The sequence below is a fragment of the Ochotona curzoniae genome, unplaced genomic scaffold, assembly GCF_017591425.1.
Source record: "Ochotona curzoniae isolate NIBS_2020 unplaced genomic scaffold, NIBS_Ocur_1.0 contig_430, whole genome shotgun sequence".
In the NCBI taxonomy this organism is placed as follows: Eukaryota; Metazoa; Chordata; class Mammalia; order Lagomorpha; family Ochotonidae; genus Ochotona; species Ochotona curzoniae.
Window position 1 is genome coordinate 13,560,248 of NW_024466219.1, and position 17,160 is coordinate 13,577,407.

Consider the following 17,160-nt stretch of genomic DNA (forward strand, 5'->3'; position numbering starts at 1 on the left):
CACCAACATCCACATCATCATATGCGACCTTCCTGCTTTGTGGGCACTGTGCTGAGCGCTTCTGTCCCTCCAGGGACTTTCCAGGAGGTGGTTTACAATTTACCAATGTTCAACCTGGGAGCCATGGCTAAGAAATTTGTAGGAGAACCAGTGCGAGGTGGAAGTAGATTTGGAAGCTCGCAACTCACTCCAAGGCCAGTGGATAGTCTCCACTGAGATTCAGCACCAAGACCCAGGACTCGGATAGCCATGGCATCCAGCTCCTCTTCAGGATGTGTCTGCATCACAGGTACACAGCAGGTGCACCCTGCGGATGCTCAACAGGTACCTTGTGATCGTTGGAACGACCGGCAAAGTCCATGTCATGGAGCAGACCCTCCTGGAATGCAGAGGGAGACTACAGGGCCTCTGTCATCCTTGGGAGTGATCCGAGCGTTACAGTTCTTGCTCTGTGGCCTTGGCTGAATTCGCCCCCTGCCCCAGCCTTTGTTTTTGAGGGCCCAGGGAGGTTTATTGCGAAGGGAGTGGGACAGGGAAAGGAGGGGACACTCAGTCCCTCTTGGCAGCTGCCTTCCTCATGGCAGCCAGCTTGTTCAGTTGCTCGCGTTTCTCCTTGGCCTGGATGTGTGTACCCACTCTCTTCTTGATGAACTTGAGTGTGCACTTGTCTTTGGAGACCTCGGGCAGCTCCATGGCACAGCGCTTGTGGGGATGAAACTGCACACCCCTCGGATCTTGTTCCGCATGAACTTGGCATGCTTGGTTAGGCGCCCACAGTGGTGGCTATGCCTCAGTTTGCTCACGCTCTTGGTTACCTTGTAGCCCTTGTTCAGGCCCACAACCATGGGGGTAGCGCAGAGCCATGGCTACAGTTTTCTAACGGCTTCCTAAGCAGAAGGACTCTTGGCTGAATTCTTGGTGCATTGGGCCCTTGGTTGCACCTGTCTGGGGCTTAGCCTTGTACACCACCAGAGTCAGCGATGGATGCCTTGATTTCCAAGCGGCTGATGCATACTGGGGAGGAGAAAAAAGGGGAGGGGGCTGCTACCGAGTGCCTGGGCTTTGCACCTTCCAGGACAGACAGCCTTACTCTCAGAACCATGGATTCCTGACATCCCACCCACCCTCAGTGTTGGTGCCTAGGCCTGGGGAGGGGCATGGGCAAGGCCAGTCATGCTCAGGGGTGCCTCCCTTCCTGCCACACAAGCAGATAGGTGACTCGTTTTCTGGAGTGTGGTTGTTGCCACTGCCCTTGCCAGGGATTGGCTCTTGGCCTTGGAGGTTGGGAGGCAGCCTCTGACCTTTGACATCTGCAGGCGCTCTCTCCCACACCACTCTGTCCCAGTTGCCACCCAACAGTAAAATCATAGATGCAGACACAATCCGAGCTGGGAAGAATCCTAGACCAACTGTCTCGTCTTAAAGAGGAGAAACCGAGAAGCCGGGGGAGGAAGTGACTCGCCTGAGGTGACAGATGGCAGAGTGGAGTGAGCCATATTGGACTTAGCAGCCTGGTGCCTTGGCGGCCAGGGCCGGGAAGTTCTCATTTCACACACACTTACTGTCCTCTGCACACACTCACACCACCCGCATACCGTGCGTGTACATGAACGCATCATCCAAAGCCTCCCTCTGCACCTATCCTAACAGACCCTGTCTCTGTAAGTCAAAGCTCCTCTCACCAATTCTCTACCTCCCTCCTGTCCCGGGCTTCTGTAGCCCTGAGGCCTGAGGGCTCACACACCTTCACCAAGCCTCTGTGTTCTCACTGTGCAAATGAAGGTGAGAAAGCATACTGCGTGGTGCCTGGCAAGGGCATGCTAACAAAATGCTGGATGTTATTCATGACTATTAATGGGTTTTAACGGGCCTGGGGTTATTTTTGACAACCGTGGCTCTCGGGAGGCATGCCCATCCAGTTTGCTCCCTAGCTTTTCCATGGTGAGTGCCCCTGCACGACCTGTCCACCCACACAGCAGCTCCCTGCCTTCTAGGAGCTGTTGCAGGTCTCGGTGCCCGCCTTGGCCCTCAGCATGCCACCCGAGCCGCTTGCATTTCACAGATCCCGGCTCTGCCTGTTATGAGTTCTAAATAAACCCCAGCCATCTGTTCCAAGACCGAGCCCCGAGATCCCTGCCTCCATCCGTGCCTGGCTCCCTCTGCTGCTGGCAGGCTTCGGGCTTTCTCAGCATTAGAATCTGCAGCTCATCCTTCGTGGGCTGCCTCCGCCAGCCCCCAGCCTGCGTCTGGATCCTCCATCACTGCAGATGTCGAGGAAATCTCCGGCAAGGAAGTGCCCGGATATGGACATTGCACAGAACTGGTGTGCTTCCTGCTCAGCCCTTGGCCAGGCAGGACAGGCAGCTGCCAAGCAGTGGGAGTGTGCCCAGCAGACACGGGGGTCGGGCGGGGGCTGTGAGGAAGCACCCCTCCAGGCACAGGGGTTGGGCGGAGTCTCTGGAGCCAAGCACATCCCTGGCTGTGTGAGGGGGTGAGGGGGACTCTTCGGCTCTGTTTTCATTCTCTTTCCGAGCTGAGGGAACAGGCATTTCGCCTGATGGCTAAGATGTCCACATCTCATGTCAGAACACCTTGGTTCAAGCCCGGCTTTCTGCCAGTGTGGACACTGGGAGACAGTGGCGACAGTGCAAGGGATCGGGTGCTGCACCCACCTGGGAGACCTGGGTTGAGTTCCCAGCTTCTTGCTCTGGCCCCAGCCCAGCCCTAGCCATTGTAGTCATTTGGGAAGTGAACCAGCAGAGGGAAGTTCTCTCTTTCTAATAAATAACTATAAAATTAGAAACCAAAACCAAGACCATATTGTTGAAAAGATCTGTGTGCCTCAGCTGCTCCTGACCTGCCAAGGTGACAATTAGGTAATCTTGGTGGCTGGATGCTATGCACCAAGTGATCGTGTCTCCTCATAATACCTGTCCCAGATGAGGGCGATCATGATGGTACTTAGGGTTGAGGTCCTGAGAGAGGGATCCCCAGCTGGGACTAATGCCCTGAGGGGGAGAGACACCAACACACGAAAGAAAGGCCACATGAGCAAGGAAGGAGGTGGCCACCTGCCAGCCAGGAGGGAAGCCCTCGGGACAGCCTGGCCTTACCCTGCCCTTAGGTAGCACCCAGCTCCAGATCAGGTGGTTGGGACACTAGCGTCCCCCAGGGGCTTTGCAGAGTGAGCTGGCACCATGAAGCTGCATTTCTCCACCTTGATCAGAAACCAACAAATGCCTCCCCCCCTCCCCGCCTCCCCGGTTATCCTAAGCAGAAAGGGATGTTTATGAATGAGAACACACAGAGAAAATCTCAGCAGCACACATCCCTGCCACCCAGTTCAAGACAGTGAGTGCGGAGTGGGTCTCAACGCCTCTGTGTGACCTCACCTCCTTGTCCCCAAGCTGAGGCGCTGTCATCGTCAGTACTGCACTTACAGCTCCCTGGCTGGTTGACCCCGTCCCCCCGCCCCCGGTGTATCACGTCTCTAGCCCCATGTGACATATGGGTTGGCCTGAGATGTTTTTGAAGATCTTATAAATGGCATTGCCTTGCAGTGTGTCACCTTGCAGTACTCACCTCTTTCGCCTGTGCTGTGGGTGCGCGACGTATTTTCTTTTTATTAGAGAACAGAATGGCGTTGTGTGACTAGATCACAGCCATTCTCCGCCCTGCAGCAGAAGGGAAAGCAGCACTTCCTGGTTTGGGAGTGTAGGACACCACATGACTGCACTCCTCTGTGTCCCTTCAGCTTTGGACTGAAGGCTGGGTTTTGCTTCCAATCATCATGTTAACATCCTCCAGAGGAGGTTGTGATTGTCACCAGGTAGGTAGCTTATGATCACATCGGTCCACCTGATGCTTGTCTGCCTCCCTGTCACCTTTACAAAAACTTGGAACCACAGCCACAATTTCTTTGAGCCGTAGCTGTTGTCCAGACTTCCACTTGGTATCTCGCAGCATTGTCTCCTGTAAGCACAACTGGGGCAAATGCCTTGATGGAAAATTATATCAGCAAGTTTGAGCTCAATTCAGCCGTCAGTGTATTTTGTTACAAAAACATTTTAAAACCATGCTTATGAAAGTTTCTCAAACGTTCATGGAAAATGTAAATCCTGGAAAATCATGGATGGATCCCCAAATTCCTTGCAGCTGTATGAACTCTTCTTGATTCTATTTTTCATAAAGAATTGGGGTCCCCTCCTGTTGTGGGGGACGTAAGGGACAGTTGACGTCTGGCTTCCCATGTGAGCCACTGCACGGCAAGTTAGCCTCACAACCCAGAGAGATGTCGCACTGGAACCTGCGGTGGATCTGTGGTTCAAACTGCAGACTAATTTTGGAGAGAATTGATGTTCTTATAACTTCACGTATTCCAACCTCTCTCCATCTATTGGACTCTTTAGGAAAGAGCGTCTGATCAGGGGGCAGTCTGTATTTTGTAATCACATCTCCTGGTGCCTGGTTCCGAGAGACAGGTGGCCGTGAGGAAGCGTAGGTTTCTTCATCCGTAGATGGGATGATTATGCTAACAGCTCCCTTCTCCTAGGGCTAGTGACATAGGTTGACTTGCAGCCTTTAGAACCACTTTGCAAGGAGTGGGATCTACACAAATGTTTGCTGCACCAACTGATTCTTCTTCAATGCTTTTCAATACAGTTTTAGATAATTCTCCACCCAAATCTTATGTAACTTTCATAAGTGCTACTTCTAGTTGCCTTAGACTTTTATGTTGTTCTGAATGACCTGGCTTTAAAAGTTACATCTCTTGTTTGTTTTCACTGGTTCATGGAGATGAAATTGACTCAGTAAAATTGACACTTGGTTCTGATTTTGTGTCTAACAGCCTTGCCCAATGCTTCTATTCATCCTCTATCTGTGGGTTAGGTAGGATGTGCCGTGTAGATAATCGTTCATCTACAGGGAACAACAATTTTGGTTCCTTCTTAATCATTCCTTTTTTTTTTTAATTGATTAGAGAGAGGGAAAGGCAGATCTTTCATCTTGTGGTTCCCTCTCTAGATGACCTCAACGGTCAGATCCAAGTCAGGAGCTTTATCTATGCAAATTATGGAGAGATGCGGGGAAGAGAGAGACAGAGAGAGCTTCCATCCACTGGGTCACTCTCCAGATGGCTGTAGTGATCAGAACTGGATCAGAATGAAGCCAGGAGTCAGGGGCTTCTTCTGGGTCTCCCACATGGGTGCAGAGTCATCCTCCATTGCCATCCCAGTGCATCAGCAGGATGCTGGACCTAAAATGGTTCAGTCAAGACTAGAACCATCACCCATATGGCTTGTTGACACCCAGACATAGGATTAAGCTGCCAGGCTACTGCACCAGATGCTGGAATGGATAATTATTCAGGTCTTCATTAACAAAATATATGAGTTTTCTCTTTTGTTAATGTGGTGAAGTACATTAATTGATTTTAAAAAATGATAATGGAACTCTCATTCCAAAAATAAGCCCATCTTAGTTAAGATGAAATACATTTCTATATGTTGCTGAATTTAGTTTGAAGATATTTTGCTTAAATTTATGCATAGACTGACCTGTAAAATTTTGTTCCTCTTTTTGATCTGGTTTTGGTATCAGGGCTATGCTAGGTTTATTAAATTAATTGGAGGGCCTTTGAAATTGTATTTCTGGAAGAGTACAAATAATTGGAATTATTTGTTTCTTGAATTTTTTTTGCAACTATGGATTTAATTTCTCTTTTCACAGCTCTTTCCTTCTAAGGTTAGTTTTGGTAAGTTATATTTTCCTGGAGGTTTTCCTAAATATTCAGATTTGTTTGGCACTAAAGTTTTTCTTGATATGATCTTTTAAAAATCCTTGTTAAGCTCTGTGTGGTAGCGTAGTAGCTGAAGTCCTCACCTTACACATACTGGAATCCCATATGGATGCTGCTCCAATTCCCATCGAACAACTTGCTAGTGCCCTGGGAAGGCAGTTGATGATGACCCAAAGCCTCGGGACCATTTGGGAGACCCAGAAAAAGCTCCTGGCTACTGGCATTGGATCAGAGCAGGGGACTGGGTCAGGCTGAAGACAGGAACCCAGAACTCCACTGGAGTCTCTCACGTGAATGACAGGGGCCCAAGCACGGGTGCAGCCCCCTGCTGCTCCGAGGGTGCCTCAGCAGGACGCTGGAGCTCGGAGCAGCCCCCCACCCCAGCCATATCTTGGTGCCTGTCCCCAGATCTTCCTGATGACATTCTCCCCCACCCCCACCCCGCACAGCAATTCCAGAGTGATTTACTGCTTTCTATTTTCAGCCCCGTTAAGTCATTGTTCCCTGCCTTTCAACAATTGATGAAGAAATCTGGTAGGATAATTGGCTTTTGCATTTCTGACTGCTTTTGTTGCTTTTTCTTTGTTAGAACTCGGCTTTTTGCAGGCTCCAAGGTACTCAGGTCTGGGTTCTGTGGTCAGTGTGCTGCGGGCGGCTGGCCGGGCTTTCTGGTGCCCTCGCCCTGCCAGGCTGGCTCTCCCTCCTCCATGCTGAGGCTTGTTTCTCTCTCTCCTGAACTCCAATTTGATCTTTGGTTCACACTCCCCTCTCTCAGGTCTCTTTGGCTAGCTTTGCAGAGTTCCTTCAAATCCATCTTCCAGTACACGGATCCTCACTTCAGTGTTAGTTGGGAAAAGAACAGAATTCAGAAAGGGGCAGACACACAGTGCAGAAGCCATAGCTCCAAGACCCCCGTGGGTCCTTTGCTGTCCCCAAGAGGCAGTTGCCACCCAGCCCTGCATGGGAACTCTCCCCTGCTGCTCTTCATTGCTTTGCCAGCTGTGTCCACTCTTGTTCTCTCTCTCTTTTTTTTTCATTTTATTATTATTATTATCATTATCATTTTAAGATATGGTTCCATAGGCCCTGAGATTTCCTCTTCCCTCCCTGAATCCCCATCCCACTTTGTTCCCCCATATCGTTACAACAGCATAGTTCATCATAAAAAGTCATAAGAGCATCACTTCAGGCATGGACAGTGGCAGAGTCCAGCATCCCATTGTCAAGACACATCCAACAGTTTCCCTGGGAGTCCATCCTCAGTCCGGAAGTAGAGATGCACACTGTGCTGTATCCTCACATCTGGACATGTCGTCTCCACTACAAAGTTACTATAAATCCCTCCAAGTGAAAAGTCACAACAAATCAACAACAGGAAGAAAAACAGAAATTTACAATGCGATGAAGTTAAAACATGCCACTGGATATGATAGTCTCCATTACACAGTTACTATACATCCCTTTAAATGAAAAGCCACAAAACAAAATTAGCAACAGGAAGAAAAAAGAGAAATTCAAAATGTCATGAAGTTAAATAACATGCTACTGAATGACTAATGTGTCTCTGAAGAAATGAGAAAGAAAATCAAGAACTTTCTTGAAGAAAGTGATGCTACTGTATGATCTATGAGTCACTGAAGGATTTAATGAGAAAAAAAGTGTTTTGAAGAAATGAAACTATAAACAAAAACATCAAAATCCATGAGATATAGTTTCTGTTCATCTTTATTGGTAAGATATATCTACTGTAAGCATCAAATAGATGGGTTTTGTGTTTTTAATTCTATTAATCTATGATGTTTGATAAGTTTAACCTATTTACATTCAGGGTTAATATAAGTAGGTGATAATTTGGTCCTGTCATTTAGTGATGGGTTGTTCATTGATTTAGTCTTCTGTTGTTATTTTACTGGGATGTTCTTCACATTTGCCTTTGGTTTGGCTGGGTGCTATTCGTCTGTCAAGAGAACTTCTTTAAGTTTCATTTGTAGGGCAGGTTTGTAAGAGGCATATTCTTTTAACTTTTCTTTACTGTGGATGAATTTTGTTTCATTTTCAAAGATAAAGGAAAGCTTTGTTGGGCACGTTATCCTGAGCTGACAGTTTTTTGCTTTTAGATCTGGAATATGTTATTCCATTCTCCTCTTGCCTGTAGAGTTTCCTGTGAGAGGAATTTATTGGCATTCTTTTATATGTCATTTTTTTTTCATGTGCACATTTAAAGATCTTTTTCCTATGTTTGATTGAAGAGAGCTTGATTATCATGTGTTGTGAGGAAGATCATCTTTGATCAACCCTGTTGGGAGTTTTATGCCCCTCCTGGATGTTGTTTCCCAATTCTTTCTCCAGATTAGGGAAATTTTCATTAAATACATTTACAAATCCATCTTCTCTTTCTGAACCTTCTGGGACTCCCATAACTCTTATATTTGGCCTTCTAATAGTGTCTTTCAATTCTTGAATACTTTTTTTAGCCTGTTCCTGCTCTGCTTCCAGCTTTTTGTTTGTTTCCCCCTGGTGACAGGAAATATCTTCTAATTCTGAGATTCTTTCTTCTGCTTCATTCATTCTATTTTGATGACTCGCCACTGTACTTTTAATTTGCTTCACTGCATTCTGAATTTCTACTATATCAACTTTCATTTGATTCATTTCCTGTGTGACATATTCCTTAAATTCCTTGAACCCCTGTATTATGTGCTTCTTATTGTTGATAAGAAGCTTTATAACAAGTGTTTTGAATTATTTATTCCTCACTTTCTTGATGTATTCTCCAGTGAACTCTGAGGTTGGCAAAGGGTTTTATTCCTTTGCAGGGGAGTCTTCAGTAATATTCATTGTGCCTTTTTCTCTTTTTTTGCTCTTTGTCAATGTACTTCTGGTTCTCAGATTCTTCTCCTTGGGCCAGGTTTCTAAACTGTGTCACCCACAGGTCTACAATTCGATTTTACTTAATGTGGTTGGTACATGGCTCTTTGTTTTGCATTCACTCATGCCACTCCCTCCAGCAAGTTCCCAGTCTGAGCTCTTGTGTTAGACTTCCACCATGGTCTCCGTAGCCACAGTCCCTGGTTCATCCATTCTCCGTCTCCTGTGATTCTGTGCTGAGGCTGCACAGTTGCCTGTACAACCTTTCTCCCACTTCTGGTTTGAGCAGTTCCCAGGATTAGGGAGATACTAGGTGTCCTGTATAGTGAGGTTGTTGGTGGTGCTGATCTTGCTGGAATCTGTTAGCCGTTAGATCTGAGGGCTACCCAGACCTGTTTTGACCTGAAGCATGCCACAATATTATTTTCCCTGTGGGACCAGTGCAATGCACTGAGCTCAGTGAGTTCACTCCCAGCTCAGCATATGCACAGCTCCCTGTTGTCCCTGTAGTCTCAAAGCCTTGCCACACTATACAAAATGATGCCTGATGTGCCACCGCTAGATCTAATGGCCTTTAGGTCTGGGGTTACCTGGACCTATTTTGGGTGGAGCCTATAGGATGCCACATCATTGGAATTCACTGAGCCTGAAATGAGTTTGCTCCCAGCTCAGTGCATACACAGTCCTGTCCCATAGCCTTTGCCTCCCTGCACAAGATGGCTCCCAATTCAGGTCTACTGGGGGTCTGGGCTGTGAAACCCACCCTGTTCCCACACTGTCTGTGTGGGATCTCCTGCTTTGTCAAACAAACCAGCAGGCTGGGCAGTTCTTTGTCTGGGTTCACCTCCTAAGTTACTGGAGAACTCCCATTCCCACCTGGTTGCTGGTGGAGTGCTGGCCTCTAGTGCAGTTCAGATTGCTGCTGGCTGAACACAGATAGGATATCTGGTCACTGCTGTACCACCCTGATGTTTCCACTGCTTTCCTGTGTCCAGCAGTCTCCAGGTACTCCTCTCCCATCGGCCTTTCCTCTCCTGTTTTCTGGAATGTGCTCTCTCTGCTTCATCCTTTTTAATGTTTCTACGTCTGTTCAAATGTGTCTTCACCTATTCTGCCATCTTCATTCTCCCTTGTTTGCTCTCTTTTAAGCAATGTTATTTGCCTATTCTGAGTCTTTCATTTCACTCCATATTTGTTATGAAGCTTAACCCATGGGTGCTGAAATTTCATCTTCTTTCATTGCTGGGAGGCGTTCTTTCCTATGGCTACAACTTCGCATTGCATTTTTGATGCTCATCTGAGTTTGGGCCTTCCCTGGAATGGCAGTCTTCGCAGCAGGGGGACATGTGTCTGAGCAACTCTGGGTCTGTGCCAGGAACCGACTGCCTGGGTCATACGTAAGATTCATCTTCAGTTTTGCCGGAAAACTCCAAGCTGTCTTTCAAAAATGCCTGTTACATGGAGTAGAGATGGCCATGGTTTCACTTCAGCCAGTTTCAGAAATTTCATTTGGTTTTCTTACACATCTGCCTGGGAGTATAGTCACTTACTCTTTTTGTCATGTTTTAAATTTCTTCCTTTGTATCTTGAGGTTCATGCTCACAATCCCCGACTCCTGCTGAGAGATAGAACACAGAAGACTTGCACCTGTGATGGTTCTTTATATTTAAAATATTTATTTTTAATTGCAAAGTCAGATATACAGAGAGGAGGAGAGATGGAGAGAAATATCTTCTGTCCGATGATTCACTCCCCAAGTGGCCACAACGGTCAGTGCTGTGCTAATCTGAAGTCAGGAATCAGGAGCTCTTCCAGGTCTCCCACATGGGTGCAGGGTCCCAAGGCTTTGGACCGTCCTCGACTGCTTTCCTAGGCTGCAAGCAGGGAGCTGGATGGGAAGTGGGGCTGCCGGGATTAGAACTGACGCCCATATGGGATCCCGGGGCATTCAAGGTGAGTACTTTAGCTGCTAGGCCAATGCACTGGGGCCAGTTCTTTATATTTAAAGATTTGTTTTAGGGGCCAGCACCATGGCTCAGCATGCTAATCCTTTGCCTGCTAGCACTGGCATTCCATATTGATGCAGATTCGTGTTCCAGCAGCTCCACTCCCATCCAGGTCCGTGCTTGTGGTCTGGGGAAGCAGTGGAGGACGGCCCAAAGCCTTGGGACCCTGAAACCATGAGAGACTGAGAAGAGGCTCTTGGCTCCTGGCTTTGGATCAGCTCAGCTCTAGCTGTTTTGGCCATTTAGGGAGTGAGGCAGTGGTTGGAAGATCTCTCTTTGTCTTTCCTTCTCTTTGTAAAATCTGCCTTTCAAATAAAAATAAAAATAAAGTCTTTTTTTTTTTTTAAAAAAAAAAAAGATGTATCTATTTGAAAGACAGATTGACACATACGTAAAGAGAGAGAGAGAGAATGTTTTACCTACTGATTCACTCCCCAAGTGTTCACTACAGAGTTGGGCCAGGAAAAAGCCAGGAGCCTAGGACTCCACCCACTTGGGTGGCAGAGAAGTTCAATTGCTAGGGCCAGCTTTACCAAGCACATTAACAGGAAACTAGACTAGAAGCTGAACACTGGGACTCAAAATAGTGCTTGTATGGTATGCCAAGGTCACAGTGGCAGCTTAACGTTATACACCATGAAGCCAGCATTGTTGTGAGTCTTTGTTCTCGGGGTTTCTCAACCTGAGCACCAATGACACCCCGGCCAGATAAGTCTTTGCAATGGGGGCTGTCCTAGACCTTGCATTAGCTGCTAGTTGCAGGGCACACTGTGAGTCACTGCTCAGCGTCACCTTGTGTGGCCCCACGGTGGGACTTCCTGGTTCCCCTGCATGTTCATGGCTGTCAGCGCACTGTCTGCTGGAGCTCACTGGAGTGGCTGAATTACCAGACACCCGAAGGCGCCACTGACCCAGGGTCACAAGGAAGCAGGTGCTTGGCTTCTGGCTGTGAAGCCATCAAGACAGAGTGAATCTAGGCAGCAAACCACCCGGGGTGGAGGGTCGGGGCATATGGGACAGTATTATGTCACCACACAGGATTCCTGCATCCACATCAAAGTGCCAGGTTCAAATCCCAGCTCCTCTGCTTTGGATACAGGTTTCTGTTGATGCACATGGGAGGCAGGGGTAAAGGTTCAAGTCCTTGGGTCCCTGCCACCCACAGGGGAGACAGAGGGAGCTCTGGGCTGCTGGCTTCAGACTGGCCAGCCCTAGCCAGTGCAGCTCTCTAGGAAGTGGACCAACAAATGGAAGATTCCTCCCTCATATTTCTTCTTAAAAGATTTGTTTATTTGAGAGGCAGAGTTACAGAGAAAGAGGAAGTTACATAGATCTCTTCTGTCTGGTGGCTCACTCCTGAAATGGCGACAGTGGCTGCGAAAAGCCAAAGCCAAGAGCCTGGAGCTTTTTTCTGGGTCTCCCAAGAACCGCAAGGACTTGGGTCACCCCTGCTGCTGTTCCAGAAGCACCAGCAGGGAGCTGCTTGGGGAGTGGAGCAGCTGGCCCATATGGGGTGCTGGCTTTACCTGCTACCATTTCCACCTTCACCTCCACACCACTCTCAAACAATGATGGCACAAGTCCGCAGGGTTACCTGCTCCTCTCCAGGGTGGGTGGGTGGGCATTGGTGTATTTTGTAGCCAGCGTTGACGCTGAGTCCCCATCCCATGCCTGGCTTGGGTGGTGAAGAGGAAGGTTGATTTCCAGCAGGACCCTCGGTGCCTGCTTTCATGAAGTCTCCTCTCACAATCGCCCAGCGCATCAATGCATTTTAAACGAGGTGTTAAGTTTGTATTTCTCTCAGATTTGTCATTGTCTTTAAGGAGAGGACTAATCAGTAAACTACCCTGGGACACCTTGGAAGCCCATAATTTAGAAACGAATAACAACAATGGAGCTAGCCAGACACGTTTACGGATTAGACAGGAAAGGAAAGGAAAGCAAAGCACAACACTGTGGGGTTAATGTAATTTACACAGAAGTACGCTTTGTTAAATAAAGAATTTGTTGATTTTTAAAAAAAAATTATTTGAAAGGCAGAAAAAGAGATAGAGGGAGACATAGGCAGATACCCATCTTCCATCTGCTGGTTCATTCCCCAAATGCCCGCTCTAGTGAGGGATGGGCCAGGCCTGAGCCAGGGCTTCCAGGTAAGTGGTAAGAACCTGAGGACTTGGGCCCGGCGCGGTGGCGCAAGTGGTTAAAGGTCCTCACCTTGCACGCCCGGGATCCCATATGGGCGCCGGTTCTAATCCCGACAGCCCTGCTTCCCTTCCAGCTCCCTGCCTGTGGCCTGGGAAAGCAGTCGAGGACGGCCCAAAACTTTGGGAACCTGCACCCACGTGGGAGACCCAGAAGAGGCTCCTGGCTTCGGATTGGCATAGTATCGGCCCGTTGCGCTCACTTGGGGAGTGAATCATCGGCCGGAAGATCTTCCTCTCTGTCTCTCCTCTCTGTATATCCGCCTTTCCAATAAATAATAATAAAAATAAATTTTAAAAAAAATTAAAAAAAAAAAAGAACCTGAGGACTTGGGCCATCTCCTGTTGCCTCCCAGAGAGCGCATTAGCAGGAAGCTGGAATCAGAGGTGGAGCTGGGATTTGAACCCAGGTACTCTGAGAAGGGCTGCAGGTGCCCCAAGCAGCAACTTAACCATTGCTCCAAAACCAGCCAGAAGCACACTGTTAGGGGCCTTGATTTGGGAATGAGGTCTGTGAGCGCAGCATTGGAGCATGGAGTGTGCTCAGTGAGGGCTCAGCTCCGCACAGGCTCCCAGGCACCAGCACAGGGATGACTCACGGGGAGTGTCAGCAACAAGGACCCAAACGCCTGGAGCTGACCCCAGAGGAGGACGCACCGGGTTCTGGGAGGTCCCAGGGCTTTTGGCAGTTCTGAGGAAACTGAGTTTTATTGATGAGCAGAACACACTCTGGGCTTCATGAGCTCCCTGGGGGTGGAGTCCTGCTGGCTGGCTGGGATCAGGCAGTGTAGACACTGAGACACTAAAGGAAGGCTGCCGGCTGGTGCCACAGTCCAGGTGTCCCATTCAGAAGGCTCACCTCATAATTTCTCTGTGTCTCAGTCTTACCATTTGTGAAATGGGGAATGACTAAAAACACTGGCTTAGGTGGAGCTTGATGGAAACACCTGCCAAACATCTGCCGTAGGGGAAGGTATGAGTACCAACCTCCCAAAGAGGCCACATTCAGAAAGAGGAAACACCGAGAAACTGCCAGTTAGATTCATGCTTGTGGGACTCAGACCTTCTGAAGACACTTGCTTTTGTGTCCACCCACTTCTGCTGGGCGGTCGCTGTGTTCCGGGCATGGCTAGATAGCAAGAACCACCCTGCCTACAGTCCTTGCTGCCCCAGGTACATCACAGGTGTAGTTGTGTGTGAGGAGGCTTGGGGATCCAGCCCGCTCTCCTCTAACAGTTCTTGTGAGCACTCTCAGGGCCTGGTGAGTGCACCCCAGCTCTACAGAATGCTGTCAGAGAGCAGCGCCCCACGACCGGAATATCCCCCAGCACGCTCCACCGATAAAGACCCTGGGCACCGAGCTTCCAACACAAGAGTCCTGGGGGAACCCATGCAGGCCACACCCGGGTTCCAGTGCCATGAGCCACAAGCTTTGAAGTCACTCCGTAACTGTTCCCCAGCTGCCCCACAAAGCCCAAGGTCCCAGGCATCATGGCTTGTCACATGGAGGTAAGTCACCTGTCATGCTGTCCCTCCTCCCCTCCAGGGTCTCCAGCATGCAGTCTCTGAACTCTGGATGCCCGATGCTGCTGCGGGCTCTCGGAAGATGTCTGCTGCACAAATGAGTGTGGTCCTGGTGTTTCTCCCAGGGAGGTGGCCTTTCGTTAGTCCCCTTTGTCCCCCTCTGTTGACCGACTCCTCCTCACCCAGACCACACATCGTAACCTCTGTTCCTTCTCTCCGCGTCGTCCTCTCCTACCTACTTTCCTTGTGACCTTAAGGGTCATCTCTCCCCAGGAAAGGCAGAGTGATTAAGCCCTGGAGTGCTGCTCGCTGCTCCAGGGCTCAGCTTCTGCCTAAGTGTGACCATGTTAGGCAGTAATGTATATGAAGTGTGTGGTGCTTTGGAAGTGTGTGTGTGCGCACGTGGGGTATATGTGTATGTGTGTATATGTGGGGTGTGTGTGTATGAGTGTGTGTGTATGTGTGTGTAGTGTGGAGGGCATGGAGTGTGTGTCATCAATAATCACACTCTTCTCTCTGCTTCGTCCCCTTCCACTGCGTGGTCTGTACGGTGCCTGCTCTACCCACTTGGATGCAGTTGTTCCTGAAGCAGTCAGAGAGATATGCAAATCATCTCAGTGTGCCCCATATTGTGAAAAAGAAAATTACTAAAAAATTGTAATAAAATGTTCCCAAGGACATTTTCACTGCTGTTGTGCTCTTAAAAACAGAGAAAAGTGTAGTTTATCTTGTTCACCAGAGGTAGGAACATGGGGCTAAGGAGGACCGGGCAGGGAGGACCAGGCTGGGCGTGCTCCAACCTGGGATCTGGATACACTGTGATGGGACAAAATGAGAAACAGTGTAACCGCTGGCCACAGGGAGCTGGCCAGGAAGCAGTGGGATCCAGCTCGTGGGATCCAGCTCGCTGCAGTGGTCTACACAACAGCACTCTGTAGTGTGTTTAACTGCAGACTGTCTTTTTTTTTTTTTTTTTGCATGCTAAAGAATAACCAAACCTGGGACCAACACATCAGCTTGACAGGCTATCCCTCCACCTCCAAGTGCCAGGACCCCATATGGGTACTGGTTCATGTCCCATCCAGCGCCCTGCCTGTGGCCTGGGAAAGCAGTCGAGGCAGCCCAAAGCCTTGGGACCCTGCACCTGTGTGGGAGACCCAGAAAAGGCTCCTGGCTTCAGACTGGCTCAACTCTGGTCATTGTGGCCAGTTGTGGAATGTACTAGCAGATGGAAGATCTTTCTGTCTCTCCTTCTTTCTGTAAATCTGCCTTGCCAATAAAATCTTAAAGAAAAAGAATAACCAAACCCAAATCCACATAACACTGCTAGAAAACTGTGCATTTTAAATTGAATGTGTGTCTACTGACACACACTTTTATGACACACACTTCTACTTGCCAGCACACAGCCAAGCGCCTGGAACGTGACACACCTCACTGAAGGCAGCGGTCATCTGGGTGTCCCGGAGACAGAGTCTGAGTGGGGGGAGGGGGAGGGAATTAGAGCCTGAGCTATAACACGTTCACTTTTCTTCTTTAAATCAAAGAAAGTATATTCAGATATGACTTGTGTCACAAAGAAACAATTTGGCAACAATGCCACTGCTGTGTCCTCCCAATCAGCTCCTGATTGAGTGGCTGGCTGTGAATACACCAAGTGTCACCAGAGAAGGCTGATACAGCCGCCAAGGTCCTTTCCGGAACAGCGAGCTTGTCTGGGCTGGAGGGCCTGGGACGGGCAGAATAAGGTCTGCCCTTCTAGGCCACGTGTACCACCTCCCCATCAGACCCTGGCTCTCAGGCTGGCTTCCCCACCCCCTGCCGGCAGGTGGAAGTTGGGGGTTTTACAGTGGAGTCCCTTGCCCAGAGTCCTGGATGGAGGACAACAGATGGGGCCACCCAGCCCTGTGGCTCAGACCGAGGGGAACAGGTGGAGGCTCTGGGGTCAGAGTGTGAATGCTGGCAATTCATGAGCAGCCGAGGCAGCCCGGTGCCCAGCTCAGGGCAGCGACAGCTGGGCAGCATGTGGGCGGGGGAAGGGCAGCAGGGGGTGATACGCTAGAGGAAGGTGGGGCTGACCATAGGTCAGAAAGCCCTAGAGGGCAAAGGGCTGGGAGAAGGATAGGCAGAAGTGTTCCCCTCCCTGTCCTGGCTGGGTAGGAGCCAGAGCAGGGCTCCCAAGCCACCCCGACAGGCCTGGGGAACTGCAGGATGCACAAGCAGAGAGCAGGGTACCCCCTTCCTACAACCCCCTGGCCAGCTGTCCTCTACCCAGCCCTAAACCCCAAGCAGTTGGGCCCTCCCAGCAGCTGGGCCAGGGCACAGGCAGGGGAAGGAAGCAGCTGCCACTCTCCTCCCCCTGGCGCAGACAGAGTGGGAGCACAAGGAGCCAGGTGACCCCGGACACTGCGCACTGCTCTGTTCACCGCTCCTCCCGCACCGGCTCTCTTAGCTAAGTGTTAGGGAAAACACAGGGACACCTCCCTCTGCCTCCTCCTGGGGAATGACACGCCTTTCCTGGGAGCACTGCACTTCTCCCAGGGGAGCCACGGTGCACCCAGACACAGCGAAAAGGGACAGAGGTGAGGGCTGAGGCCCTGTCAGACGCTGGAGAAGTCATAACCTCAAGGCAGTACCCAGGCGGACCCGTCCGGGGCCAGCGCCTGGCTTCCGGGAAGGGCCCAAGGCGGTCAGAGGTTCCTGCAGGGGACACCGGTTCGCATGTTTGCCCGGGGTGGACAGCTCCCTTCTCTTTGGGCTG

The 17,160-nt window shown here is 49.6% G+C and overlaps 1 pseudogene; it reads right to left on the reverse strand.

Annotated features, from left to right (window-relative positions):
* Positions 1-549: 549 nt before the first annotated feature.
* LOC121159833 lies at positions 550-864 on the reverse strand (annotated as a pseudogene).
* Positions 865-17,160: the final 16,296 nt, after the last annotated feature.